Below are 15,700 nucleotides of genomic sequence, written 5' to 3'. Positions count from 1 at the left end.
TTATCAGTAAGCCATAGAAGTAGTGAAAAGAGTTTGAGTTTTGGAGTTTGATAGATCTGTGGTTCAAATCCCACCTTAGCCTTTTTACCTTGGACAAGCAACTTAACCTCTCTATTTCATCCAAAAATTGATGGTGGGAGAAATGAGAATAGGAGGATTAGAGCAAAAAATACCTAACACATGGTATTAGTAAAGTCCTGAAAATACTATCACTATTCAATAAAAAAAGCAAATGCTAAACCTCATTTTTTTTCTGTAAAACTCTCTTTCTAAAAAGAGAAGGAACCCCCATCTGGCGAGTGACCCTATGTCTGGAATTCGCTTGATATGGCAGAGTCAAACTTAGGTGACTTTTTCCCCCAGTCTAGGGCGAATCATTAGCCTTAGAGCAGGTGGTAGAAGGTAAGAGGAAGAAAGAGCATAGACTGGAGTGGGGTTGCATAGATATGGTTGCCGTTGTTAGCTGCCGTCAAATCAGCCCCCCATGCACAATGGAACAAAATGCTACACAGCCCTATGCTATCCCTATGATTGGTTGAGGATCAGACCTTTGTGATCCAGAGGGTTTTCACTGGAAGTAGACTGCCAGGCCTTTCCTCCTAGTCCATCTTAGGCTGGAAGCTCTGCTGAAGCCTGTTCAGCATTGTAACAACATGCAAGCCTCCACTAACAGAGAGGTTGTAGCTGCACATGAGGCGCATTGGCTGAGAATCAAATCCAGTTCTATTGCGTGGAGGTGAGAATTCTATCGCTGAACCGCCAATGCCTCACAAGGAGTGTCCCAGTAACCCATTGCCATTGACTGACTCCTAGCAGCCCTACAGGACAGAGTAGAACTGCCCCACAGGGTTTTCAAGGCTGTAATCTTTATGGAAAAAGATTGCCATATCTTCCTCCCCCAGAGCCCTGGTAGGTTCGAACCGCTGACCTTTCGGTTAGCAGCAGAGCTCTTAAACCATTGCGCCACCAGGGCTCCCTACAGAGAGGATAAACCCATTGCCATAGAGTCAATTCTGCCTCATAGTGACCCTATAGGGCAGAGTGGTTGCATGCTGTGCTGCTAACTGCAAAGTTATGGGTTTGAAACCACCAGCTGCTCCAAGGGAGAAAGATGTAGCAGTCTGTGTCCCTAAAGATTTACAGAGAGGATAAAAAAAACCTGTTGCTGTCGAGTCCATTCTGACTCATAACGTCCAGTGACGACAGAGGGGAGGAAAAGGAATCTGGAGTGGATTGTCTTGTAAATCTGGTTTACCACTCTGCTTCATCTGTGCATCTCCCCTGCTGACTTGAGAGCAACTTGAGAAGCTGGGACTATGTCTGAGTCGTCTTGTGCTGGCCACAGTGCCCAGCACAGAATTTACAACTTGGTGCTCAGTGCATATTAGGATAGTGGGAGGAAAGAATAAACAGGTGAAGGAAAGGAGCTGCGGAGAAGGGTAGGAAAAAAAGGGCAACTGAGAAAAACAAAGAAGGAAGATAGGAAAGCAGACAGGAGGAAGAGGACAACAAAGAGGTTGTTCTTTCGTATAAGAATCAGAAATTATACTCTGATTACATCTGTGTTTTGGTGACTTTTTAACTTTTACTTTATTAGTATAAATTTCTTTGGTCCTGCTGAACTAACACTAGGAAAGGTTTGTACAGCAGGAATAGAACTACGAGTGATGGTCAGAGCAGCTTCACCAGCTCTAGAGGGGGTGGGGCTGCCGCCGTGAGGTAGGGAGCCATACAACCATCCCATTAAAGGTAACTCTGTGATGTTTAATCCTTTCCTCTTACACTGACTCTCCTAATTACAGCCTGCTCACACCTAAGGCACAACCAAGTCTTACCCATTTCTCTGCATAATCCCTCTGCAAGTCTTTTCTGAACTTCAGCCTTTTTCACTTTACCCACTGGCTTCTGAGATCCGGATTTTTTTCCTTTCAACTTCATATAATATATAGCTCAGAAAAAAACCCTTTGGTGTCATACCCCTTCTTCATGACTTTTCTTAAACCCTTTGTCTTGGCTTCCTTACCTGTCACATAAAATTTATGCTCAGTCAATTGGTTTTGATCCTAGTGCTTAAGAAGCTAAGGTCAAAGGTTAAATACCAGAAAAACGTTTGAATTCCATGACTTAGAGCATGAGAAGAATCTTAATAATGATTTAATACAACCCCCTTATTTTACAGATGAGATTATCAAGCCCCAGAAAGATTATGTTCACATAGAACATACATCTATCCATAACCGTGGAATGATCTTTAATCTTAGGCAATCATTTTGAAAATTCCTGTTTTGAATTTCCAGAAGTCAGGCAAGAATGTGGATTGCATCCTATAATCATCACCCTCCTGGAGGAGGTAGAAAACCTCAAAGCCCTTTTAAGTTCTCGTCCTAATTGCTAATACCTTTCTCATGGAAGTATGTGTCCAATCCTGAGCCCCAACTTGCGTTTCTCTATTATGTCAAGTGACTACTGAGGAGGAGAAAAGCCATACAAAGATCACGGATAGGATGCAGAGTGTGACGGTGAGGTGCACAGATCCTGGAGACACACAACGTTGTCTCTGCCACCTCTAGCCGTCTTACTTTGGGCAAGTTTCTTAACGTCTCTAACCCTAAGTTTTGTAACTGGGAAAGTAGGGCTAATAATAGATCATACCTTAAGTTATTGGGAGGGTTAGATGAATAACCCTGAGTCAGCCTTCCCTATTACCATTCAGGCTTTCACTTGTCACATGCGTCACAAGCCCAGACCCTCACATTTCTCATGGAGAGCTTCTTCCTGGGTGGGAGAAATCCAGTCTCCTTTCCTAGCAGATGGCCTCAGCCGGCAACTCCTCTGTCCAACAGAGATGTGCTAACAATATTAAATCCCAAGAGGGAAGGGATGAGATCAATCCTTTGTATTACTAGGAAGCTTCTTGGCACCTTGTGGAAATAGGTTTTCACTTCCCCTATAGGGTCGCTATGAGTTGATATCAACTCTACAGCAATGGATTTGGTTCATTTGTTTTTCTTTTCCCCATCCCACACGCAACAACCAGCAACCACTATATACGAAGGAGCACAGAAAGGGGCTCCATTGTCTGAACAAATAAAATCCTGTCACATCTTTCCTCAGAATAAGGCATGCCTGTTCCTATAAATTTGTATTTCTGAAAAAAGCCAAATAAACACTTCTTCCTAGAACAAAGATCTGGTCCAAGCTTGTCTGATTGTCTAACACCAGAAACACACTTTTAAATAGTTATTCTTAATGTAAAACACTTCAAAATTCCTTCTCATTGGGCAACCCTACCAAATGATAATCATATCATTTATTACATTATTATTGTATCCTAGGCATTTTTCAAGTGTTATTTCACTTACTCCTCAAATAGTCTTACCAGGCCAGTACTATTATGCCCATTTTTCAGATAAGGATATCGAGGTACAGTAGGGTAAAATATTCTGCAAAATGCCACTCAGCTAGCACAGAGCAGAGCGAACATTCAAAGCAAGCTATATGATTCTGTAACTCAGGCCTTAACAGCATTTCACTTTACAGAATTTTGCACAAATGCAATATAACAAATGACTTTTAAAGGGTGACCATGGCAGAAAATTTTAAATCTAAGACTCAGCTAGTGACTCTGAAGCTCAGTAACTGCCTAAGGGCAGAGGGGACTTAGAGCAAAGGCCCAAGTAAGGTACTTGTGTTGTTGTGTGCTGTCGAGTCAATTCCGACTCATAGCAGCCTCAAGTGACAGAGTAAAGCTGCCCCCATGGGCTTTCCTAGGCTGTAATCTTTACGGGAGTAGATTACCCAGTGTTTTCTTCTGCGGAGCCACTGGTGGGTTCAAACCACTGACCTTTCAGTTAGCAGCCGAGTGCTTAACCACTGTGCCATCAGAGCTCCCTAAATTGTATGTAATGGGCCATATTTGCGATGTCTAATGACTGCAGGAGAAACAGAGCCGTTTGGCGGCCTGCATTGCTAGAGCCTTATTATGGTATGAATTGTGTCCCCCCAAAATATGTGTTGTAAATCCTAGCCCCCTATGCCCATGGTATAATCCCATTTGGGAATGGTTGTCTTTATAATGTGAATTAGGGAGGATTAGTGTAGGGTGTGTCTTGAGTCAATCTCTTTTGAGATATAAAACATATTAAACAAGTAGCCAAGAGAAGCAGAGATGGGGGAAGAAAGATGTCAAGCAACATGAAGATTGCCCAGGAGCAATCTCAGAAGAGACAAGGGGCTTCCTCCAGAGCCAACAGAGTCAGAAAACTTTTCTCTAGAGATGGTGCCCTGAATTCAAATTTCTCGCCTCCTAAACTATAAGAAAATAAATCTCTGTTTTTTAAAGCCACTTGTCATGGATTGAATTATGTCCCCCAAAAAATGTGTGTATCAATTTGGTTGGGCCATGATTCCCAGTATTGTGTGGTTGTCTTCCATTTTATGATTGTAGTTTTAAGTTAAAGCAGACTAGGGTGGGATTGTAACACTCTTACTAAGGTCACATCCCTGATCCAATGTAAAGGGAGTTCCCCTGGGGTGTGGCCCGCACCACCTTTTATCTTACACAAGATGAAAGGAAGCAAGCAGAGAGTTGGGGAACTTCATACCACCAAGAAAGCAGTGCTGGGAGCACAGCATGTCTTTTGGACCCAGGGTCTCTTCATGGAAAAGCTCCTAGTTGAGGGGAAAATTGATAAGAAGGCCAACAGAGAGAGAAAGCTTTCTCATGGAGCTGACACCCTGCATTTGGACTACTTTATTGTGAAAAAATAAACTGCTTTTTATTAAAGCCATCCACTTACGGTATTTCTGTTATAGCAGCACTAGATAACTTTCTTTGTCCTCCCACTGACAGTTCAGCCCAGGATTAGCTGACACCCATGGAATGGTAGAGCCCATAAAAACCTTCCAGGAGACATGGCATATCCTAGTTCCTATTCCTAGTCAATGTCAAATCTCAAGACAAGCTGAAAGACATGTATAAATTACAAAAATAGTTAAAATGACTTTAACTCAGAGGCTGTCATATCCTATGAGAAATTGTTGAACAGAAAAGATAGGTAATTTATATGTACATGTATAAAACAAATATATGTATGTGTATATATTTATATAAACATAAATATATACATGCACATATAATATTGTAAATATCTTCATTTAAGGAGTGAGACATAGTGTGTGTGTGTATATATAGCTTCCCATGATTAAAAATCACCTGTAAAGATCAGAGAATTGATCCCTGATAGCTTTGAAATGGCATATGATTTACCAGTTATAGCATCAGAAGCACGTGAACCCTGTACCACTTGTCTGGGAAGTTAGGACAGAAACCCTGAGATCTCAGTAAGTCATAGTTCTTGGGAGGCTTCCTAGAAGTCAGGGAACTTCTCACCCATGGCTACAGATACTGGGGCAGAGGCAGTGTCTTGAGGAGGATGTTAGTGGGATGTGTGTGGTAAAGAATTCAACCTTACCCAAAGGATTTGGTCTTTCTTCTTGGTTCTTGAGAGATAATCCCTAAAACCTTGGAATTTCCCCAGTGATTGAAGTGCTTTGATGAGACCTCCAAACCATACCTGAGGGTTTATGCTAATCAGGTGTCCCTTGGTAGGGACTGACCAGGCCAGAGGGACCCACCACAACCTGATACCAACCCAACCTCTGGGGAAGGGGACTGATTAATCAACCATGCCTACATAATACACACACACCAGTTGCGGACTCATAGCGACCCTGTAGGACAGAGTAGAACTGCCCCATAAGGTTTTTAAGGAGCACCTGGTGGATCTGAACTGCCAACCTTTTGTTTAGTAGCTGTACCACTTAACCACTATGCCACCAGGGTTTCTGCCTACGTAATGATGCCCCTAAAAAGGCTTTGGATCAGGAAGCTCCATGGGCTTCTTGGTTGGTGATAGACATCCATGTACAGGGGAGAGTAGTACATCCCTTTTGGGGACATGGAGGCTCCATGTTCTTCACAGACCTGGCCCTATATGTCTCTTCATTTGTATAATAAAACTGTAATCATAAGTATAGGGCTTTTATGAGTTCTGTGAATCCTTCTAATGAATTATCAAGCCTGAGGGAATAGTGAGAGACAGCTGGTCAGAAGTGAAGGGACTCTGGAGACACTCGAGCTCACAGCTGGTATCATGAGGAGTTAGTAGGAAAGCCCAGAATTTGTAGCCAGCAGGTCAGAAATGAGGATATCATGGGGACACTAATCTTACAGTTGGCATCTGAAGTATTTGGCAGACTTGGCAGTCTTTTTAACCTGAGATCTGACCCAGCTCCAGTGGTTAGAGTCAGAGGAAGAAGTACTGCATGTACAGTTGAATTGGAATTTAATTCCTTCAATTTAGGTGGTGTCAGAAAAGTGGAAAAAATAGATTGTATTGATTTGGTTGACACCTCATAGGATGCCTTCTCCAGGAACCCATTTGTCATTTTGTCAGAAGCTATTGAGTTCTTTCAAGTGCTCAGAGTGCTGGACGCTTTGCACCCGGAGAGAGTAATAATAGGCAGCAGAGATGAAAACAGTATCCCCCAGAATTCCACTTGGGCACTGCCCTTCCCTTGCTCCTCTTTATGACCCCAGACTCACTCTCAGCTTCAGCCCAGCCTCATTCCCCAGATCTTGTTTCTTGCCTTTGCTTTCTTTGGTGAGGCTAAGGGCTCAAATCTGTGTCCGTCCTTTGGTCCCATGAACACTGACTCTTGTTTTGAGGCCGCTGTCCCTAGACCTTGGCTCTGTCCCACCTTGCCTTTATTCCCAGCTCTACCCTGTCCCACTCTTCCCAACCTGCCCACCTTCCACCAACCCCACATCCTGCTTACTCCTTCCCCAAGCCTTGCATTTATGGCTGCCCACACCTGACCTGAGCTCCTCACTCCTATCCACCATCTGTGCTGGTTCAGTTCCTCACTTTGCTATGTGACAGTGAGAGGGTATCTTAGTCATCTAGTGCTGCTATAACAGAAATACCACAAGTGTATGGTTTTAACAAAAAGAAATTCATTCTCTCACAGTCCAGTAGGCTAGAAGTCCAAATTCAGGGTGCCAGCTCCAGGGGAAGTCTTCCTTTCTCTGTTGGCTCTGGAGGAAGGTCCTTGCATCAGTCTTTCCTTGGTCTGGGAGCATCTCTGCACAGGAACCTCAGGTCCAAAGGACATGCTCTGCTCCTGGGACCCTTTCTTGGTAGTATGAGGACCCCATGTCTCTCCACTCACTTCTCTCTTTTATATCTCAAGAGAGATTGGCTTAAGATCTTAATCTTATATATCTCATCAATATAATTGCCACTAATCCATCTTATTACACCATAGTGATAGGATTTAGAACACATAGGGAAACCACATCAGATGACAAAATGGTAGACAATCATATAATACTAGGAAACATGACCTAGCCAAGTTGACAGATATTTTTGGGTGACACAATTCAATCCATGACAGAGGGCTACTGAATCTCAAGCTGAGACCCAAGCAGTGTTGAGGAACCATTCTCATGGTTCTTTCAAAAATACTTTAGGGACTTCCAGCCAACATGGCTCCATAGACAGAAGCACCATGCAGTCCCTCCACAGCAAAGACCTGAAGAACTAATAAAAACAGAGACAAACATCAATCCTGGAACCTGAAGTGTCAAGTGAAGAGGGAAAGAACTCAGCCAAGCACTGAATGGACTAAGAAACTGACAGAGAACAAGAGCAAGGAGAGATATGTGCAGAAGTCCCCTATCAGCTAATGCAGCATGGATTCACCATCTTGAACTCCTGTCAGAGATCAGCAAACAGGGATCATGGGAAAGCAGCTTCATGGAGCTCCCATCAGGAGACAGAGCACCTGGTAACCAGCGATACATGCTTTCCCACCTCCCATCCTCTCCCCGCTGCTCTACCTTGGAGCTTCCTGGCTGGCAGTAGTGGCTCAGCTAGCCAGGAAGCGCAGCATCTGTGCTGCTTGGATTCACCCTGCCCACATCGGAGATCGACAGACAGGGAATACAGGAAAGCAGCTTCATGAAGTTCCCAGCAGCAGACAGAGCACCTGATAACCAGCAATATACACTTTCCTAACACCCACCCTTCTTCCCTGTTCCAGTAGGCATCCAAAATAAAAAACCAGATGACTTTCCAGTAGAAGAAAAGGTGCTAAAACTACCTGACAGGGAATTGAAATCTCTAATATTCAGAGCTATCCAAGAGTTGAAGAAAAAGCAGACAAAAATGAGAGAAAAATAGACATATTCATGGAAAAGGCAGACAAATTCATGGAAAATATAGACCAAAAAATGGAAGAATTCAGGAATACATTTCAGGAACAAAATGCCAAAATGAATTCATAACTAGAAATCATACAAAAACAACAATTAGAAATCCAACAAGATTTCAGAAATGAACAGTGTCATAGAAGGGCTAAGGAACAGGTTTGAAATGCTGGAAGACAGGATCAGTGAAATTGAAGACAAAATCTTGGATACAACTCTGTTTCAGGGAAAATCAGAAGAAAAAGAACAAAGAAAAATGAAGAAACCCTGAGAATTATGTGGGATACAATCAAAAGGAAAAATTTGTGAGTGATCAGAGTTCCAGAACAGAGGGAGAAAATGTAAAAACACAGAGAGGATCATTGAAGAACTGCTGACAGAAAACTTCCCTAATATCATGAATGATGAAAAGCTGACCATCCAAGAAGCTCAGTGAACCCCATATAGGATAGACCCCAAAAGAAAATCACCAAGGTACATCATAATCACACTCACTAAAACCAAAGACAAAGAAAAAATCCTCAGAGAAGCTCAAGAAAAACAAAAAGTCACATACAGAAGAGAAACAGTAAGACTAAGCTCTGATTATTTGGCAGAAACCATGCAGGCAAGAAGGCAACGAGATGATATATATAAAACCTTGAAAGAAAAAAAATTGCCAACCAAGAATAAAATATCCCGCAAAACTGTTGCTCAAGTGTGACGGTGAAAAGAGGACATTTCCAGATAAACACAAATTAAGAGAATATGTAAAAACCAAACAAACTTATAAGAATTACCAAAGGGAACCCTTTGGTCTGAGACAAACATCAGACCACAGCCTGAATCTAGGATACAAGATTGTATCAGCCAGATACAAACCTAGGAAATGAACTCTCAAGGACTATCCAAAACCAAAAGAATTACAACAGAGAATCAGAGAGGTTAATCTGCAAATGACAACATCAGGACAATAAAAGAGGGAATAAACAATGTAGGTAATGAGGTTTCTAATGGAGAGGAAAGCAAGGCGATACCAATAATAGACTGGTTCAAGCCTAGGAAGATACGGGTAAATTTCAAGATAACCACAAAGAAAGTTAACAAACCTACTCATCAAAATAAAGACGAAAAACATAAAGTCTCAATAAAAACAAAATCTACAAAAACAAAAGAAATGAAAAAGAAATCTACAAACAAAAGAAATTCAGCACAGGAGAGTAAGAGGAACAAAGAAAATGTCAGCGCCACAAAAAAAAGCACTACAAAACGACAGCAATAAACTCACACCTATCAATAATTACACTGAACGTAAGTGGCCTAAATGCACCCATAAAGAGACACAGAGTGACAGAATGGATAAAAAGGATCTGTCAATATGCTGTCTATAAGAGACACACCTTAGAAACAAAGACGTGAATTTATTAAAAACCAAAGGATGGAAAAAAATATATCAAGTGAATAACTACCAAAAAAAGCAGGAGTGGCAATACTAATCTCAGATAAAATAGACTTTAAGACAAAATCCACCATAAAAGACAAAGATGGGCACTATATAATGATTAAAGGGACAATCCGTCGTGAAGACTTAACTATAACAAACATCTATGCACTCAAAGACAGGAATCCAAAAAACATAAAACAAACTCTAACAGCACTGAAAAGAGAAATTGACAGTTCCACAATAATAGTAGGAGACTTCAACACACCACTCTTGGTAAAAGACAGAACATCTATAAAGAAATTCAACAAAGATACAGAAGAGCTAAGGGGCACAATCAGCAACTTGACCTCATAGACATATATAGAGCACTCCACCCAACAGCAAAAAAGTACACATGTTTTTTCAATGCACATGGAATGTTCTCCAGAATAGACCACATCTTAGGCCACAGAGCAACCCTCAACAAAACCCAAAACATTGAGATAATACAAAGTATCTTCTCTGACCACAACACTGTCAAAGTAGAAATCAACAACTGGAAGAGCAAGGAAAAAAGAAATCAATTACGTGAAAACTGAATAACACCCTGCTTAAAAACCATTGGGTAATAGAAGAAATCAGAAATGGAATCAAAAAATTCCTGGAATCAAATGAGAATGAAAACACATCATACCAAAACCTTTGGGACACAGCAAAGGCAGTCCTCAGATGCCAATTTATAGCAATAGATGCACACGTCACAAAAGAAGAAAGGGACAAAATCAAAATACGAGCTAGACAACTTGAACAAATAGAGAACAGGAAAAGAAGACCACAGCCACCAGAAGAAAGGAAATAATAAAGGTCAGAGCAAAAATAAATGAAATAGAGAATAGAAAAACAACAGAAAGAATCAACAAAACCAAAAGCTGGTTCTTTGAAAGGATTAACAAAATCAACAAACCACTGGCCCAACTGACAAAAGAAAAAGACAAGAGGACACAAATAACCCAAATAGGAAATGAAATGGGGGATATTACAACAGACCCAACTGAAATAAAAAGAATCATAACAGAGTATTATGAAAAACTACACTCCAGCAAATTTGAAAACCTAGAGGAAATGGAAAAATTTCTAGAAACACGCTACCTACCCAAACTAACACAAGATGATGTTGAAAATATGAACAGACCCATAACAAGAGAAGAGATTGAAAAGGTAATAAAAATAACTCCCGACAACAACAACAAAAAGCCCTGGCCCAGGTGGTTTCATTGGAGAATTCTACCAAGTATTCAGAGAAGAGCTTACACCAGTACTACTCAAACTATTTTAGAACACAGAAAAGGAATCAATACTGCCAAGTTCATTCTATGAAGCCAGCATAACCCTGATACAAAAACCAGGCAAAGACATCACAAAAAAAGATTACAGACCAGTATCTCTCATGAATATAGATGCAAAAATTCTCAACAAAATTCTAGCCAATAGAATTCAGCATCATAAAAAAAAAAATACACTACTCCCAAGTAGGATTCATACCAGGTATGCAAGGATGGTTCAACATTAGAAAATCAATCAACGTAATCCACCACATAAAAAAAAGGAAAGAAAAGAATCACATGATCATCTCAATTGACACAGAAAAGGCATTCAACAAAGTCCAACACCCATTCCAGATAAAAACTCTCAATAAAATAGGTATAGAAGGGAAATTTCTCAACATAATAAATGGCATCTATTGGTTTTTGGGATGCAAAACCAATGGCCAACATCATTCTTAATAGATAGAGGCTGAAAACATTCCCCTCGAGAACAGGAACAAGACAAGGATGCCTGTTATCACCACTCCTATGTAACATTGTGCTGGGCAATCCCAGCTACAGCAATAAGGCAAGAAAAAGAAATAGAGGGTATCCAAATTGGTAATGAAGAAGAAAAACTGTCCCTATTTGCAGATGATATGATACTATACATAGAAAACCCAAAAGAGTCCACAAGAAAACACTGGAACTAATAGAAAGATTCAGGAGAGTAGCACGATACAAGATCAATATACAAAAATCAGTTGGATTCCTATATGCCAATAAAGAGAATGACGCAAAGGAAATCATGAAAACAATACCGTTTATAATAGCCCTTAAAAAAAAAATACCTATGAATAAATATAACCAGGGATATAAAAGACCTACACAAAGAAAACTACAAAACGGTACTGCAAGAAACCAAAAGAAATCGACATAAATTGAAAAACATACCATGCTCATGGATAGGTAGACTCAACATTGTTAAAATGACAATTCTACCCAAACCAATTTACAAATAAATTCTTTAAAGAGATAGAAAAACCTATCATTAACTTTATATGGGAAGGGAAGAAGCCCCAGATAAGTAAAGCACTACTGAAGAAGAAGAATAAGGTAGTAGGAATTGCACTACCTGTCCTCAGAACCTACTATACAGCTACAGTAGTCAAAACAGCCTGGTACTGGTACAAAGATAGACACATTGACCAATGGAAGAGAATTGAGAAGCCAGATAGAAACCCATCCACCTATGGTCACCTGATCTTTGACAAGAGCCCAAAGTCCATCAGATGGGGAAAAGACAGTCTTTTTAACAAATGGTGGTGCCAAAACTGGATGTCCATCTGCAAAAAAATGAAACAGGACCCATACCTCACACCTTATACAAAAACTAATTCAAAATGGATCGAAAACCTAAATATAAAGCCCAAAACTATGAAGTTCTTAGAAGAAAAAATAGGATCAATACTAGAGGACCTAATACACAGCGTTAACAGGATACAAATCACAACTAACAGCACACAAACTCCAGAAGATAAACTAGATAACTGGGACCTTCTAAAAATTAAACACTTACTCTCATCAAAAGACTTCACTAAAAGAGTAAAAAGAGAACCTACAGACTAGGAAAAAAAATTTGACTATTATAAATGACAAAGGTCTAATCTCTAAAATCTACAAGAAAATACAACACCTCTACAACAAAAAAACAAATAATCCAATTAAAAGATGGGCAAAAGAAATGAACAGACACTTCACCAAAGAAGACATTCAAGCCGCCAACAGACACGTGAGGAAATGCTCTCAATCACTAGCCACTAGAAAAATGCAAATCAAAACCACAATGAGATACCATCTCACCCCATCATTACTGACACAAATAAAAAAAAACAGGAAATAACAAATGTTGGAGAGGCTGTGGGGAGATTGGAGCTCTTATGCACTGTTGGTGGGAATGCAAAATGATCCAACCATTTTAGAAAATGATATGGGGCTTTCTTAGAAAGCTAGAACTAGAAATACCATTTGATCCAGCAATCCCACTCCTAGGAATCTATCCTAGAGAAATAAGAGTCATCACACGAATAGACATACATACACCCATGTCCATTGTAGCATTGTTCACAATAGCAAAAAGATTGAAACAACCTAGATGCCCATCGATAGATGAACGGATAAACAAACTGTGGTACATAAACACAATGGAGTATTATGCAACGATAAAGAACAATGATGAACCTGGAGGGCATTATGCTGAGTGAACTAAGTCAATCACAAAAGGACAAATACTGTATGAGACCCCTACTGTAAAAACTCATGAAAAGATTTACACAAAAAAAGAAACAATCTTTGGTGGTTACAAGGGAGGGGAGGGATGGGGATGGAAAAACACTAAATAGACAATAGATAAGTGGTAGCTTTGGTGAAGGTTAAGACAGTACACAATAATGGGGAAGCCAGCACAACTTGTACAAGACAAGGTCATGGAAGCTCCACAGACATATCCAAACTCCCTCAGGGACCGAATTGCTGGGCTGAGGGCTGTGGGACCATGGTCTCAGGGAACATCTAGCTCAATTGGCATAAAGTAGTTTATAAAGAAAATGTTCTACATCCTACTTTAGTGAGTAGCATCTGGGATCTTAAAAGCCTTTTAGCAGCCATTGAGGATACTCTGCTGGTCTCACCCCTTCAGGAGGAAGGAAGAATGAATAAAACTAAAGATACAAGGGAAAGATTAGTCCAAAGGACTAATGGGCCACATTTACCATGGCCTCCACCAGGCTGAGTCCAGTACAACTAGATGGTGCCTGGCTACCACCACTGACTGCTCTGACAGAGAGCACAATGGAGGGACTGAGCTGGAGAAAAATGTAGAACAAAATTTTAACTCAAAAAGAAAGACTAGACTTGCTGGCCTGACAGAGACTGGAAAAACCCTGAGAGTATAGCCCCCAGACATCCTATCAGCTCAATAATGAACTCACTCCTGAGGTTCACCTTTCAGCCAAAGATTGGACAGGCACAGAAAACAAAATGAGACTAAAGCGGCATGACAGCCCAGGGGCAAGGACTAAAAGGCAGGAGGGGACAGGGAAGCTGGTAACAGGGAACCCAAGGTTGAGAAGGAGAGTATTGACATGTTGTAAGGTTGTTAACCAATGTCATAAAACAATATGTGTACTAACTGCTTATTGAGAAACTAGTTTGTTCTGTAAACCTTCATCTAAAGTACAACAAAAAAATTTAAAAATACATTAGGAGGTCCCAACAACCTTCTTCAGCGCCAAAGAGAACTCACATCTCAATAGCAAGCTCTCTAAATCCCTGCTCTTCTCCCCACAGTGTAGACACTCCCAGGACCCAATGAAAGGAATTTTTTTTTTCTTTTAGTCTAACAGCAATCATAAGACATTCAACATTAAACTGTATGGTATAAATTATAAGGGCTGAAGGAGAGGAAGACGAATAAGTACATTGTGGAGGAAAGATTTAATTGAGAGCTTGAAGGGAAAGTGTTGTTGTTGTTGTTGTTAGGTGTTGTCAGCTCAATTTCTGACTCATAGCCACCCCATGTGATAGAGTAGACCTGCCCCATAGATTTCCAAGGCTGCAATTTCTATGAGAAAAGGAGCCCTGGCGACACAGTGGTTAAGTGCTAGGCTACTATCTGAAACATCAGTGGTTCAAATCCACCAGCTGCTCCAAGGGAGAGAAGACTTGGCAATCTGCTTCTATCACTATTACAGCTTTGGAAACCCTATGGGGCAGTCCTACTCTGTCCTATAGGGTCACTATGAGTCAGAATGCACTTGATGGCAATGAGAATCTTTATGGGAGCAGATTGCCAGGTCTTTCTCCTGTGGAGTAGCTGGGTGAGTTTGAACTGCCAACCTTTTGGTTAACAGCTCAGCACTTAACCACTGCCATCACTGGGACTCCTTGAAGGGAAAATAGAACAGGATAAGTGAAAAGGAGGAATAAGAATGTTCTAAGCAAGAACATCCTGATCAAATGGAAAGGAGTTAAAGTTAATATACATCTACTCTTCACTTATCGACGTGGTTAGGTTTCAAAGGTCAGGTGGTTCTGTGAAAACTGGCATTATGCAAAAATGGAGATGACCACTTCAGATCACAAAATGGAGGTTGATTACATCATTATATAACTGCCAAATTACATCCTTTCATAACTGCCAATTACATCACTATATAACTGCCAAACCACTGAGAATCATGGCCAAGCTGACACATAACCTTAACCATCATAGCCAGCGTTACTCTCACCTCACACCTTAGCATTCATTACTGCCAGACATACGTTGCTAATGCACAAAATAGACAGTAGATTTTCTACTATTGCCATAAATGTGAAATGTCAGGTAACAAGATGGTCAGTAAATGAGGAGTAGGTGTAATGAGATGAAGATGAAAGATCAGATGTGAATATTAGGGGGCAGTGAGTTTATGTTAATGGGGAGGAATAACTCAGGAAAGGAGTGTGAGAATGGTTGCACAGCTCAAGGAATGAAATCAATGTCGGTAAATAGTACATATAGAAACTGTTGAGTTGGTGTATGTCTTGCTGTGTATATTCTCAACAACAAAGAAATAAATAAAATTATATATTAAAAAAGCTTTTGGAAGTAAAAAAAATAGAACTATTAATAAAGTGCTGATTGAACTTGAAGGTGTCACATTTTACATTTTCTTATGAATT

The 15,700-nt window shown here is 40.5% G+C and overlaps 1 long non-coding RNA gene across 1 annotated transcript in view; it reads left to right on the top strand.

Annotated features, from left to right (window-relative positions):
* The window catches only part of LOC126066888 (uncharacterized), a 30,240-nt gene that overhangs the window by 14,060 nt on the left and 480 nt on the right, over positions 1-15,700 (top strand). The gene's annotated exons all lie outside the window — the stretch shown is intronic.

The sequence above is a fragment of the Elephas maximus genome, chromosome 24 (assembly GCF_024166365.1).
Source record: "Elephas maximus indicus isolate mEleMax1 chromosome 24, mEleMax1 primary haplotype, whole genome shotgun sequence".
Classification (NCBI taxonomy): domain Eukaryota; kingdom Metazoa; phylum Chordata; class Mammalia; order Proboscidea; family Elephantidae; genus Elephas; species Elephas maximus.
The sequence above is the reverse complement of the archived record's forward strand: the minus strand, read 5'-3'. Positions and strand labels throughout refer to the sequence as shown.